This window comes from Anoplopoma fimbria, chromosome 3, assembly GCF_027596085.1.
Source record: "Anoplopoma fimbria isolate UVic2021 breed Golden Eagle Sablefish chromosome 3, Afim_UVic_2022, whole genome shotgun sequence".
Taxonomy (NCBI): Eukaryota; Metazoa; Chordata; class Actinopteri; order Perciformes; family Anoplopomatidae; genus Anoplopoma; species Anoplopoma fimbria.
Genome location: NC_072451.1, coordinates 25,141,014 through 25,157,481, shown reverse-complemented (window position 1 = coordinate 25,157,481; position 16,468 = coordinate 25,141,014).

Below are 16,468 nucleotides of genomic sequence, written 5' to 3'. Positions count from 1 at the left end.
ACCTCTTCACATTTGAGAATTTTTCCTGTTCCGATGCGAGGGTCCTGGGACTGAGGATGTCTTATGTTGTACCGATTGTAAAGTTCTCTGAGGCAAATTTGTGATCAGGGATTTTGGGCGATTTAAATGAATTGGCACTTAAAATATTTAAACAATCATATAGGGTAATGGAATAATTGTTTCAGCATTATATGACAATGGAAAAATAAATCTAACAAAAAAAGCCAAATGTTCACTGTTTTCAGCTTGGTGCCTTTCTCTGTTTGTTTTTTTAAATTGTAAAATTAATATTTGGGGTTTTTTTACATTTAAATGACAAAACAACTGAACCAGTGAATCCAAAAATAAGACTGATAATGACAAAAAATGATTAGTCAAATGAAACAGAACTAATCCATTACAGGCAGTGCCCCGAATATCAGAGAGCTTATAAAAGATGGGTTCCCATTAACATTTGTAGCTGGGAATAACTGGGTGGGAGAAGTAATTGCTGATCCCTTAATCAATAACCGTTAACTTCTAGCCCTGATGATCTGATAAAGCTTCTCACTCTACTGTACAAAACAGAACTGCTGGGATTTTGGTAGATGTAGACAACTTTTCCCTGACTGTAACTGTGGCCAACTCCCCTGATTAAATGTAAACTGTATATGAAAATGAAGAACAAAAACTTCCATCCCCCAACACTGTTAACTAATGACATCATATCTAAGAGCCATGGGCCTCATCAAGCAGCCATAAAGTTTAATAAATCACAATGAAATGTGATTTTAACATGGTGCCATTCATTTCCATAAGCCATGCCTTTACTACCCTCCCATGCCGCCTCGGTGCCTCAGTGGGGTTGTAGAAAGCGGGGCTCATGCAGGAGTGGAACATTTTCACAGCTCCATTTTCATTTAGTATCATTAGAAATTCAATTCCCGGCAAATTACTTTTTGGAATTTCACAGCAGTCCCTTAAGATGTTCTTGCATGACCCATTTTTGTCTCATGCAGCACAGGCGTCTCTTCATCGTCCACACTTCACAATGCACATGCATATTCCTAAACTCCATCCCCCAGTCCCCTTATTCTTGTTTAAGTCTGGGTTTTTTCAGGCCGCTTGCTAGGACTGCTGGGGGTCACTGCAGGGGAAACTGGTCGTTTGTTTTAAAAAGTCCCAGGGTGATTCAGGATTACTGTTGCAGCTGGCTAGTTTCAGTTTGTACATAATAATGGCATCTGCAGCAAATATGCCTCCATGGCTAGACATAAAAAAGGAGAATATTAACAATGACAATGCAGAACATTTTTTTCCTTGGAGTCCAGGGTTATACCTATTCCACTGTGATTTTATATTTCTCTGAAATACCCTAATCCTGCTCATACTGAGCTTGATTCATTGGGATCACAGGGTGATTTTCACCGGTGTATCAACATAAATTCCTCTCTGGTTCTGTTGATTGCTGCCTTCACGCAGTACATCAACAGCTAAGCATGCCGAGATTATGTTCTGTGATCTGCCCCATCTGCTAAAAGGCCAATGACGATAACAGCAGATCTGTCTCAGCTCCCCTTCGGAGTTAAGTAGAAAGTGTGCACGGCTGACACTTGTAACTCTAAGCGTGAAATGAACACGCTCACTTTTCTGTCCGTGCAAACAAGGCTTAATAAAGGTGATGGGTTTTGAATCTGGTAGTCCACCTTTTTCAATTTCCTGCTTCACTGAGCATCCTATGGAAGCAAGGGACCACCTATCCCCAGGAAATACCCCCACAAAGTGACATCACATGTCTAGTTATGCGACACATGAAATATGTAGAAATGGTGATTTCACACAAGGGGATTTGGAACACTGACCAAAAGAAAATTAAATCATGCCATAAAACCAGATATGGGCCATCAGCTAAAAAGAAAGTTGACTAGTAGGACCTCAGAGGAAAGATCGAACACCACAGGACATTAAGTGAGTGATGATTCCAACAGAAATCGCTCTATTCAGGTCAATGACACCGTCACCCTTTGAAAGTTTAAGCCTAATGCAGCTAATGAATGCTCTACCATTGAGTTTATGAGGCGTACATCCTTGAAGTGAAGTCCACTGCCCCCAAGTTGATCTTAAACATCATCAGTTGAGTGCCTCCTGACTCTGACAGGTGGTCCTGTGTTGGGGAGCAGGTGACCCCCCTCCTGCTCTTCCCTCAGTGCTGTCAGTCACAGTGACAAAGGTGACATTAGGGGCAGATCCTGCCTTGATAGAAAGGGCATCTGCACAGCGTGAACATCTTTTAATAGCCTCTACCTAAATTAGACAGACAGATAGAGACACGCAAATATGCCCACTTTTGAGTGAGTACACGCACGGTGTGAGATGCAGGGTCCCTCTCTGGTCGGAAAATACACACCACGCACAGCAGTAATGTATGAGTACAAGGTGCCCTCCTGAGAAAAAGGGGACAAATTGTTTGTACTTGAGGAGAAGTAATAAAAAAATACCACAGCTTGGGAGACCGCATGTCCTAATTCCAGTTTATTACAACTGACCTTTTGTCTTGTAGATTTGGCTCCCATTTCTATAAGAAATAATACAATTGTACTCAATAAAAGTAATGTGTAAGGAACAGGCATAAACACTGACGCTGCATTTAACGAATGGTTACATTTCTTAATTCATTTTCGATTAATCTGTCGAACTATCGATAAATCATCTATAAAATGCTGGCTCATCCTTAAATAGTTTATTTGGTCCGACTAACAGTGCAAAACTTAAACTTATTTAACTGTCATGATGTAAGACTGAGAAAAGCAGCAAATCCTCACAGCTGCAAACTTAGAGTAGCAAATGGCGGCCATTTTTTTGCTTAAAACTGAAAAATAGCTGCGGACTATTCTTTTCGTTGATCGAATAAACATCCCTACAATCTGACAGGGCAAAACCTGAAATTATCCTTTAAAGTCCTAAGAGTATGTTCCATTCTTTCTGATGTTACTTGGACACCTTATAGTGGAGAGCAACAACATTGAAACAGAAAAGATGGATTGTGAACATACTGAATCTTTCACAACCTTGTACTGAAAATAACAGCGTGCTTTGAGGAAATGTGAAATGGCTGATGTGTTGGAAAGCTCAAGAAGAGATACTGTGCAAGTCTGCACCGCAGAACTAAATGGTCTCCCCAAAGTGACACTGCCGACAACAGCAATCACTTCCTCTTCTTGTTCAGCCTATCGTAATACTTTAGATTTGCCAGTTGCAAAACATGCTGTGGGCTGTAATGGATGTCTTTTCATCATTGTCTCTGTGCTAATTGAAACGGAATCTGTGGGTAGATAGGCCCATTTGGTCAGGCAGGGCTTTTAGCTCCAGTTAATGCACCAAGCTATTTGTCTGAGCAAATACTAATCGAAATATTGTCTCTGACTCAAGAGAGAAGTCGGGTTGCTTCAGTCATGGACGGTGAAGATTTTACTTGAAATCACTGCTAATAGCTTCTCCGATTTCGGGATTTTGTCAAGTATTTTCTAACCACATAGCCAGAGGTGATAAAAAAACCTAGAAATTTAATGTTTGGGAAAAGTTCTGGCGGGTTTTCGCCCAACCGAGTAGAGGTCAGAAATAACAGATATTGAAGTTGTTTAATTCAGAAAGAAGAAACAGGTCTCATTAGATAGTTTTCATGTTACATTTTGATTTTGATTGAAACAGCAAGACCTATTCTGGCAGCTCAGATTAGTGATAATGGGAAGCATTGAGTGCAGCCAGAGAGAGATTTTTTCCCCTGTCATGTAGAAAAACAGCACAATTAATAAATAATAGATGGTGTCATGCATAAAAGATAATAATAGTTAGAATATTCCAGAGGTTGGATGTTTGTCGAGCGCAAATAACAAATCCAGCTGATACTTTTGTATGAATATTTCATAAGAGCTGAGCTGTGTCAATTATTCATGTTTATTGTAATGACGTCTTGACACAACAGCCTGGACACAGTGTGTGGAGTTCTTCCAGAGTTTAAGGAAGTTAAACCAAAGACTTTAAAAAAGAATATCTTCAGTAGGGCTGTTGGATATTGCCCAAATCTTCTATCATGATATAGGTCATTTCATATTTTGATAACGATAGCACGATATATAGCATATTTTCATGTAGGTCAATGAATAAATAGTCTAAATAATAACCATATGGATTGGTATTCTCGTGTGATTTAAATACTAGTTATTTTGGAATATTTTAGAAGTATTTTATCACTTAATTAAGAACTTGACTGCAAAAGAGGTCCCTGCGGCCGATCCACCCGGTCACAGCTTTTTTCTGTCCTGGCCCCTCAGTGGTGGAATGAACTCCCCACTGACGTCAGGACAGCAGAGTCGCTGCCCATCTTTAGGCGCAGGCTGAAAACTCACCTCTTCAAGAAGTACTACCCTGAGTCTTCCTCGTAGCACTTATTGAATTCGTATTCGTTTACTGCACTTATCCTATTCGTAGTAGTTTGTAACACTTATTGTATTCGTATTAGTCTGCTGCAATTATTGTTTTCGTAGTAATTTGCCTCTGCACTATACTTTTGCTCTGGTTTATGCTTTAGATGCTTGTTTAAGAAAGGAGATGCACTTATGACTTCTGGTGACTAGTAGTTCTCTTGAATACCTATGTTGAATACACTTCCTGTAAGTCGCTTTGGATAAAAGCGTCTGCTAAATGACTGTAATGTAATGTAATGTAATGTAAAATAACCATTTGAGTTAGTATGTGCTTGTTATTAACAATTTAGACAATCTGTGTATCACAATATCTAAATATATGATTTTATCACGATATGATTCCGTAGAAAGACAATAGATTATTTAGAAAATATATATATTCTCAGTAGATACAAATTAATTGGTTGGAGCTGAGTACCCCAGAAGGCAGGAAAGTCTGGAGATATTGAGAAACAACCTATGGCATTGATGGTTTTATTATTTCCTTTGGATTCGTTGACATTCAAAAATAGAGAATAACGTCATTCTTATCCTTTAAGGACCTGCAAATCAACTCCTAAACCTAAATGACTAGGACAAATCATACACTAAAAGGCAATTTTTTTCAATAGAAAGGGGTTGTCAAAAAGGAATAAGGTTCATGACGCCCTTATTGTAACATTTTATCCCCCAATACATGTAGCCTGGTCCCATTCTACCCTTTGTCACAATATAGCAACAAAGGAGCAGCTGAGAAAACACTGACAAACCGAGGACATCCACACAAGCCTTCCTGGTGGGAAGTTGATGAAATGGCAATAGGCTATAGTGAAACATCATCCACACATAAGCTAAAACACATTTCCATATTCCATTCCTGGAGAGAAAAAAAAACACATTTGAATGAGGAAAGGACATGTGGGGCATAAGATGTAGAGCAGGGAATGGAATAATCTAAGCTCAGTGACCGAACAACCTTTCCAAAATAATAAGGTGACTGGAGTTGTAGGTAGGCAGGGAGGGAGGGAGATTCACAAGATTTTATCACATGAGGGTGAAGGCATATTAATCATAGTCCAGGAACACATGAGCACACGGTGAGGAAAGAACTCGGGAAAGGTTAATGTGTGGAAACTGGTGTAATAATGTGCGGCGTTGGAATACTAAAATGGTGCGTTCAATATGCAGCAACGCAATCACTGCACTTTGTCACATGTCATTGTACATAAGGCAATGCTATGCATATACTGCTGGCAAAAAAATAAATATGAAGAAAAAATGTACACCGGCCAAAAGCATGAATTTAACAATAAAAAAAGAATTGTTTGTGTGTAGGAAGCTCAGCTAGTTAAGGCTGTCAGTTTGAATCTGACTCAGCCTCTTTTGCATGTCGTCCCCTTTCTCTTATATTCCCTGCATCTCTGCATTAACAATCTCAAACATCATCCTAATCATCAACAACCCACCCTTTAGGGCAATAACCTTTCACAAAACCTCCTTCGACGAAGAGCGAAGACAACGTGTGAACTATTTTCATTTCCATTTCTGACTCAGTAATGACCTTGATAACGACAATAAAGAGCCGCTGTGGAAGAAACAAAGCAAAGCTGGCACAAAGTAAATCCGAACTTGAGTGATTTCGTCTCTGCTTTTTTCTTTTTTTCACATTCCAGCGGGCTACAAGCTTAACATCTCTGTTTCAAATGCAAAATCAAAGAGACTGTGTATTCATCAGCAGGCTACAGAGCCGGCGATCTCCCTCATTGTCTCGCAACATGGATGTTTTTGGCAGCTGGCCCTGGTACTCATGGTGGCATTGCTTCCCACTAATGAATGCAGACAACAATTCAAAGGCCATATTGGAAAGTAGCAACATAACTCAAGCATACATTTTTCATGCTGTCCGATTTCGTTGACACACACTGTGCTAAAAAGAGACCGAGACAGGTGACACAGTGAAACCATATCAGTGTCTGATCTCATAATCAAACCAATTTCTGCTTTTCATTTTAATAGCAACTTTTATTTCATTTTGATATCATCAAAGATGTTTAGAACATTGCAAGTACATTCTGTTTGATCAGTGGGCCTTCTCATTTCATTTGAAATAAGAAAACTTCATTCACTTTTATGCTGTTTCAGTTGACTCATAAAACTGGATCGTAAGGGGACTGGACCTTTACTGTCACAGCTCTCACAATCACTGCTAAATCTTTCCAATCATGCAGGGTTGAAGCATTTCAACCGACACACTAGCTCAAATGTAACCACTTAGCAGCTCTGAATCATCTGAATCAGGGGAGCTTGTCCAGTCTGTCAATCAGGGACCAAAACCTTTCTAGATGAAATAACATATTCTTAAAATTCATTCAAAAAAACACCCTATCATCTAAACCGCTTTGTTTTCAAAAACCCAGTATTCTGACTCAGAGTAATGGTACATTTTCAAAGTTCCTGAAAAGCAAATCATTTTAGAAACATTTGCTGAGCTCACCACCCATGCAAACCTGAGCCTCACAACATCGTAGAAATGTTTTCTGCAGTCAAAAGCTGTTGTAATAAGCATGTCGCTGGTTCAGAACAACAATCCTAGCCTCCAACACAGCACTGTGCAACATCAATCAGGATTGTGGGTACTAATGGAGCTTCAGTGGCCATCAGAGAAGGGCAGCGTACTGATAGATGAGGGAACATGGCACAAACAACCCCATGCACACACAGAAATACACAAACAGACACCCATCAGTCTGCATGCAAGTAATGATAATGTCTTATGACCGGCATTGACGATCTACCCACAACACTGAGATCCACAGATATGGACAGCGTAGGAGTAATAAAATGTGAGAGGGAAAATGCAGTATCTTCATTTACTGCATTTCAACATTCTTTAGGAGGGAGACTTTTTAATTAGACCCCTATTAATCACAGTAATTGGCCATTCTGAATCCCAGGAGTGTAACTGGCCAATAGCAGTTAACCTTCTGTCTCGATCGCTGCTGTTGTCCCCCAAACAATTAATATACTGGTGGGCATCATTTCCAAATGACTCCTGGGAAGAATGTCCATTGGTTCCCCATAAGGGGTTGATTATCTCCAACTGTTTATTTATGCAAGGTGGATTATTCAGAGTTTACTTTGAATTGGTTTCTCATACAAACAGACACTTTGTTTTGCTGTGAATGCAGGCATGTATCTCTTGGAATACATTTCTCTTGCTGTCGAAAGCAACATCTAATACCAAAGACAGAAATGTCACAAAATTGCTCTGTGTTCGTACCGCATGTTTTGTCAGATTACTGCAGCATTATGTAAACTGTTCAGATGGAACACCATCGGCATGGCCTTTGTCAAGCACCGGTGAAATTGGTTTTCATATTGTTGTGCAATGCAAGACTTCACATTATTTGCAACTAAATATAGTGCGAATGTTGAATGAGAGGTACACTGTGGTCGTGTTATGCTTACATACAGCTGGTGCCCCCCCACAGACCAAGGAAATGATTGGTTCACTAGGCCATCTGTCAGGAAGCAACGAGTAGATTCAGACCCAAAAGGCCAACTAGGCCAAAAGGGTTAACAGTAGGGAGGAAAACTGTGGCCAGAGAATTTTTTTTATTAGATTTCATACAGTAACAATGCAATACACTGAAATACCATGTTGCACACTGACCATGTTGTTTATGTGTTTTTAGGGTAGAAAAAAAGTAATGTCAATTCTGTTGACATGGCAATGAGGTATTAAATCTTTGACCTTGAGTCACAGGTTCTCAGTATGCTGCAACTCAGCAGGATACTGGAAATTATCAAGCAGAAATCACACCTTGGTCATGGCATTTATAAGCTGTGCCCTAAAGGTATGGGTTATTTATGGTATGTTCAACAAAGGTTTGTATAGCTTTATGTAGAAGGAAGACTTGGTTCGTTTCAGAGAAACACCATGACTTGGTTTTGGAACGATCCTGGTCATGGTTTAAAGAAACCAATGTTGATTGTTGGCAGGAAAAGTCAACAAAAAGCATTTTTTTGTTTCTACCAACACACACTAACCGTCTTCCTCTATGGACTCTACACTATTTCCTTCTTTGCTCCTGAAGGACAAGAGACATAACTCATACGGCTGAGAGAACACTTAGTCACTTGTAAGTAAACATATGTTGTTTTTGGACATCTGCTGAAAGGACCAGTGCTTCAGTTTTTCTTGGGGAGGACAGACTCAGTATGTTAAACTGACAGATTACAAGATTCACTTCAAAAGATCAAAATAATGTGACACAAGCTATATATTTTTTTTTCAATTCACTGCCATCATATTTGTCATTGAGTAGCTGAGCTGTCTGTGTCATCATTCCATTCCTTTAATTTCTGTGTGAATATTTATGCAAGATCATAGCAAGAGCAATCTTCTGACATAGCTGATGCATTATGAGTCAGATGTTTAGTACCCAGTGAGTAAAGGGTACTAAAACAGCCTAATCAAGTGCTCTTGCTAAGGGCCATAATTGTACTCTGTTTATATGCCAGGGTGCTCTTCTCCCCCCCCCCTTGAGTTTCTGTTATCTGGAGTATTTACACTGCAGCATCACTGTGCGAGTGATTAATTAAGAAGCTGTCGAATTTTGCTCAAAACAACACCGCCGTCTAGACCCCTCAATTGGAATTGATTTATAGAGCTCAGCTTTTGATGCTATACTTTTGTATGTTTGCTCTATGAAAGGCTGAGATATAAAAAAAAAAAACATGTTATCGTTAAACAGAAACACTTCACTTGTCACAGATGAAGTACAATCTCAAACTGTGCGCTTCAAAATGATTTTACACAATTAGCAAAGATGAACAGATATTGTATTCACAGTTGTAAACAAACAGCATCAGCAAATACTAGATAGTTGTCCAGTATATGTGTATTAAAAAGGCTTTTCAATCAATTTGAGCAGGGTATCAGGTTCAAACCTTGTGTTTTGATTTTTAGTAGGATGGCTCTCGTTTTGCTTACAACAGATTATGCCTATAAGAAAAACTAGTAGATTTCAGATAGGCCAGTTGCAGGCCACAAAAATACAACAGTAGCAGAGATTGGGGTGTGATAAGTGATGATAATAAACTTCTCCACCAAAAGAAATGCTTTAGATACTGAGCCCAAAGCCAAGTATTATAAGGAACATGTGTGGATTGCCTTGTATCCAGAGTTTTATTACAACACTTTGCGAATGCTTCACTCACTGTAAAGCATTTGGAGAAAATGTTACTGAATACCTACCCTATGTGTGACAATAGCCAAGTTGAGCTGCCCATAACACCAAAAGCACAGGGAAATAACTACGTGTCATGCTGTGTGCAAAACCACAACGTTTAAAACCAATGTACAATTTTATTACATTACATTACATTACAGTCATTTAGCAGACGCTTTTATCCAAAGCGACTTACAGGAAGTGTATTCAACATAGGTATTCAAGAGAACTACTAGTCACCAGAAGTCATAAGTGCATCTCCTTTCTTAAACAAGCATCTTAAAGCATAAACCAGAGCAAAAGTATAGTGCAGAGGCAAATTACTACGAGAACAATAATTGCAACAGACTAATACGAATATAGTAAGTGCTACAAACTACTACGAATAGGATAAGTGCAGTAAACGAATACGAATTCAATAAGTGCAGCGAACTGATACGAATACAGTAAGTGCAACAACTAATACGAATGCAATAAATGCTACGAGGAAGGCTCAGGGTAGTACTTCTTGAAGAGGTGAGTTTTCAGTCTGCGCCTAAAGATGGGCAGCGACTCTGCTGCAGCAGGAGGCCGTCCTGCACGGAAAACAGAGACCCTTCATTTCTTTCAATGAGACCATTGCAATTACACAAAAGAGACCCAATGCAAAGGGCTTCAGCAGAAAACGATAATGTTGCCTGGAAGGAAAATTAAACTTGGTGTCGTCTGGCAACTCACTGTCTTGGCAAATGAAATACATGAGAGCCACATTCATGATAAATTACTTTGAAATCTGTATTGGGTAATTCTACTGTTTACGTTGCAGTAATTGCAAAAGAAGGGATAAAACGACTGTCACCAGAACAATTTTTCAGAGTAATAAAATCTTTCCGCATAGTGCTATAAACTGCTGTGCTATGTTTTGGAGTCTGGTAAGCCTCACAAATCTATTACTCAGACCGACCTTCCTGGATCATATTTCATCATCTTACAGCTACCTGCAGCAACATGCTGTTTTCAGTCCGAACGTCCATCACTTCAACTATGCGGCAGAACTATCGTCTTGGGCATGTCACACAAAATCATAGAAACAAATACAAACTCTTCTATGTAAGGTGATGGGCTATTGATGAGCAGTATGATCAAAATTGAGACAACCCGTCCTATGTGTTACAAAATGTTCCCATGAGGCCAATATTATAGGGAAATAATTATTTAAAGCAGCTGTGTAAAAGGCAACAGTGATGTTTGCATCCCAAAAGCAACACAATCTTAGCCTCTATTAGGAATCAAACTGGCACAACCTATTCAAGTTATTCTTCATCTCCTCAAAACAACAGCATGCCACTTCATAACACATGCCAGACCAAAAGAAAAGCTTAGCCACTTGAAGAAAGTTGTTCACAATTGCACATATATAGCAACAACATAGCAGTCATTTGCAGAAAAAAAGGCCATATTACTGCAAGTTAGCAATTCTGCTGGCTGGACTGAACAACAACACTTTATGGCTCAAGATGTATTTGTAAGCATCAAGCACTTACAGTACCTTTGCTTGACAGTTGAAGAGACGACCATCAATTATTTCTTCACAAAGCTGTCCTGAAAGTGACATTATTGGACAGTTAGCAGGCTAACGATATAATTCTTATGAAACGCTACATGAGGAGTAGAGTTAGCACATGAGCAAATACCAGTGTGACTTTAACAAACAATAGTGGGCAGTGTTTTGACAACTCAGCCCTTCAATAACACACTTTTTGGCCACTTGAGGGCAGCAAAACCAAGTTGTGAACTTAACATTGAAATATAACCATCGTTTAAGTTGATATTTCCTACTTTTTAGCAGTTGTTTAGCTACTGCAGTTATGGAGAAACATTCATTTGGGTCTTGCTTCTGTCTAGCTGGTGAATATAAGACTAATATTCAGTCTATTTTTAGCCTACCAACTCCTACAGGAAATATATAGCTCTTTAGCTGCTACATGCTCCACTAGCTAGCTAGTGGCTAACTTTTGCTAGTCCGATGTTTGGTGGTGCTTTGCGGCCGAAAACGATGCAACGAGAGCGGCGAGAGTGAACCAAAACAGTAAAGTGACAGACCAGGCAGCTAAACAATGAGCTAAACTCTAGGAAGCTTCGTGCCATTTTGTCTAAACACCAGTCGCCTGTTTTTCAGTTGACAGTCTGATAGAAAAGAGTTCCTTTTTGAAACAACCCAGCTGTCAGCACAGGCCGCGTGGCGGTTAGCGTTGCAAAGAGCGTGCTTTATGTTCTACCGTTTTGCGGGCGTTACAGACCACAATGAGTCTGCGCTGCCAATTACCAGGTGACCTACACTCACTATTGTACCTGAACACACTTTGTCTAGATAACTAAAGTCTAGATAACTAAAGCCTAGATGCAGAGCGACCACTTCCACATTATAATACTGTTTTCTCATTGTTAATTGATGCATATTTATTGTAAAAAAATATGTATTATAGTCACTCTTAAAGGACCGCCATGGCACGCAAGATGCGTTACATTTATGTTGTAGAGAGTAAGTCACGTGAGTGCAGCAGCCAACCTCAGGTGGCTGATAGTGATGGGAATTGCGGCGCTTTTTAGTGAGACAGATCATTTGGCTCAGCTCAGCAATAAGAGTCTCCCAGAACTCTCTATTATATTGTAGGCTACCCCTTTTTGCTTTTATAGTTCCACAACATTTAATTTCATATAATTATCTCCCTGCCACGCTACCTGCTAGCTCCTCCCACCGAACGTCAGTTATGCGCGTTCATGTTTCAGTTACATTGATAGGAAGACATCATTTCACATGACCGGACAGTCCCACAGCCAATATAGAATCGGAGCCTCGCTCTGATTGGTCAAAGTCTTCGGTGGCAATTTTTGGGTGCGGCCCACAGAGGCATATGGGAGAGCAAAGTTATGAGCAGATATTTTATCACTTCACCTACATATAGCTGACTGGCTATTAGGACAGTTTTTCAAATATTTCAATTAATTAATACCCACCCTAGCTTTAATTTCATATAATTATAGGCTACTCATCCTTATATTTTCCAGAAATCCATCATTTCACATGATGTATACATTGTAATCTTCTGTAATATTCACGAAACATATGATGTGATACTATTCACAGTATGATGCAAACTATTTTTTGCATCACAATCATTTCACATGATGCTTGGTATACATCGAAATATTCTTTCATATTGATGAAACATATGATGAGATAAGATGCACAGCATGATGCAAACATAGACCAGGATGTAGGATGTCATTTTCTCTTATTCAATCCCAAGCTGCAGGTGTGAGCCTCAGCAGTAACAGAAACAGTAGTGACAGGAACCATTCCTCACTGCGGGCCATTTTATTTTTGATTACATTAAAATGCAAATGCTGTAACACTTTTACTTGAATTTAAATGCAAGATGACTACTTAATGGAATATTAGAGTGGTGTTGATTCTTAAAGGATCAGCGGGACATACATTGTTCCAGAGTTAGTTGAGAAGGTCAATACCACTTTGTACGTTAAATATGAAGCTACAGACAGGAGACGGTTGGATTTGCTTATCATCAAGAGAACAGGACGTCACTGCTTCTGCCGAATAAATAGTTATCCACATAGCCTACCCTAACTCAAATTAGACAAATTACGTACAATATGTTCATTTGTGAGCTTCAGGCCAGAGATATACTTGCTTATTAACCACGGTTGGCATGGTGTACATCAATTTCTGCCTGCGCACACAACCAACTTTCCACAAATATGTTTGGTTTACTTTGAAATATTTGTTCATATTGATAGTTAAAAGGTGGGATAAGATCCTAGCTGTATAGCAAAAATATCACACAACTAATGCAATAGTATGGTTAATAAATAATAACACAACTTTACACAGACACATTCTGTATATTTCAATTTAATTTGTGTGATATAATATAAAACAAAGGTAATTTCTGCTCTGTTCAATAATGTTTTTTGTTCGGCATCATGCATTGGTTTTTCTGGGAAAAGAAAAGAATGAACAGCTGACTCTCATTGCTCACTTAAAGGAGCCGACTCGTACGCAACCTACACATCACTAGGTCTAAATAAATTAGCTGCAGCCTTCCCTCAATTTCTGTCCTGTTCAATCATGTTGACCTCCATGGTACGCAATTACAATTACAGTTACAGTTAATGAGAAACATATAAACAAGTGGTCATAGTCTTGTGTTTAGGTTAAGGTAAATGCACTTTGGTTTGGTATAACGTTATAGGCTTATTATATTGCATCTAGTGGATATTCTTCTCGGGAAAAATAATAAAACACAATGTCAGATAAGGTTCAAGTGTTCAGTGTTTCCTCATAATGTTGGTTAGAATTATTTATTTTTTTATTAAGATGGCCTTAAGTTTCTCTCAAAACACTGTTGTCATAAGTTGACTATATATGAACTTAATGTCTAGAAATTGGCTTGCATGAATGGAGGTTAAGGGAAAAGTATGAAGCTCAACATTTTGTTTACATTCCATTTTAATTATAGAACTATTATTTAGTGATGGAATTAGTCATACCCTTTGTCTGTTTTGGGGCTGTCCATCTAGGTTGTCCATCAGTTGTAAATAAAAATAGTGTATGTAGGTGTACTGTATATTAACTTTAGATTTTATATTGTACGCTTACTGTATTTTGTTCATTCAAATTAATTTCAATTTCTTTATGCTATTCATATTTTTTTAACAATTGTTAGGATTTAGAAAAAATATGGCATGCCAAACATCAATATTTGAGAGAATATCTGTGCTGCAGCTGTGACAACCCATTAGTTTTACATGCAGTATGTTTTACAAGTAAGATTATTTCATACAGTTCAATGTTGTTGTTTTTTTTTAAAAAGAAGTTCCAATTAAAACAGCTAAATCCTGTTAAGCTTCCAAGCACTGACTTTACAGTGTCTCATTATTTGCATTTTACTTTGTTTCTGTGGTCATTTTCTGTGATACTCCTGGTACATATTCACATTATATGCACTTTAATTTGTATAATAGCAAAAATCCACCAGCAAAATAACACAAGTAATCTCCTCTAATGTAGCAGATTGAAGGGAATAGAAGTGGAGGTTTTCATGGGAAGTCTATTCTTCCTCCCTTCTGTCGCTCAACCCAGATAACCGGTTTCACTGCCCTCATAACTATAGAGGGAGGCTTAGCTCATTATGGTCCATAATCCAATCTGTGAGCTCCCTGAATTGGAGGTGCAATGGCATATCAATATTGTCCTTGGTAGAGAGAGAGGGTGGAAATGTAACAAAGTGGCACAGAGAAAATGTTAACAAATTCACTGTGAGGGAGACAAAACAACATTTCTGGCTGTAAATGAGCGCCAGCTGGGAATACAATGTACAAGCTTGTAGCAATGTTTCCTCTGTATACATTCAGTTTGGATGGTCCACTTCGGCGTAAACATTGCCACTGATCCTCTAGAAAATTGTTTGTGATGTTGAATACTCTGATGTCATTAAGTAAAACTCTTTTGTTAGAAATGTTGCTTTTAGTGCAAACTGCACTCAAAAGCAGCTGAAACAGGAGTAGAATATAAAACCAGTTATGCAAAATATAGGGACTAAACACTATTGCATCTAAACAGCATACAGCATAAATTGATTTAGGGTTATCCTTAGGCTCTCTCTGCAGAAACACACCATGCATTAAACAATATTAAAAGACAAATCATGCTAACAAAGACACCATATCACCCTGAATACTTAGAGATGGCATGGAGATGTTTCTGCCCAGCTGCAGGCTGTGTCAGAAACATTAACTTTTTATTATCCTGTGACATATGTGTTTATGTATTCATCTCATTTCCCCCTGACTGTCAGGAGCCTGAGAGAACATTCATCAGAGTGAGCAGTTACCAACAGTTCCTGTATAGCCGTTGCAGAATCAAACATAAGCTGTCTTGAGCTGGAAAAAGATGTTTTGTAAACAGATTAGGTTTTTTAAAATTTCTCCAACTAAACACAAGTATTAAGATTCACATCATCTGTGTTCTTGCCAGATGCCATAACTGTCAAGTGCCACAACAACAACACACACACAAATATAAACACTCCTCCTGCCAACCACTGGATGGTAATACATTATGTTATACAACCATATATATAACCATATTATTATATAACTGGACCAAAACCATTCAATTAGCTCCAAGTTCCCAGGTCAAAGGGCTGCTATTTGTTTAAACGACCTTCCCATTTATTCTGCTGAAATCTTCTAATAGTTTCAACAATATTTTTGTTGTTGTTGTTTTTGTTTCTTTGAGTATTTACTTGTTTATAGGTGATTTAATTGCTCTAAACAAACGATATCTTTCTGAAACACATTTCATTACTGCCCAGTGTTCACATCCTTGAACAATGACAAGCTTTCAGAGAGGACAGAATTCAAATTCAAAGGCAAGGCGGTTGACTTTAGTTCCAGGAACTGCTGTGTGAAAAACACTTGACTGATTTTAATCATATTCTTATTTATTTCAGTGTAGAACTCGGCATGGCTTTTAAAAAAACAGTGGTGATTTCCACTGTGTTTTCATAGTGTAACAGCACCATCTAGCAGGTCTATGTGGAAATTGGCTTTGCTCACTGAAGCCACTAAATATTCACTTTAAAAGCCCCGGCCTTCACAGCACCGCTGGAATAGCAAACATTTATTTCCAGAATAGGATTTTACTAGAGTGCTTTATCTCGCTGTCTGTTATACACTCCGCTGAGTTAGGATTGCTTACATGTGTCTGCACTGTTCAAGTATAAGACC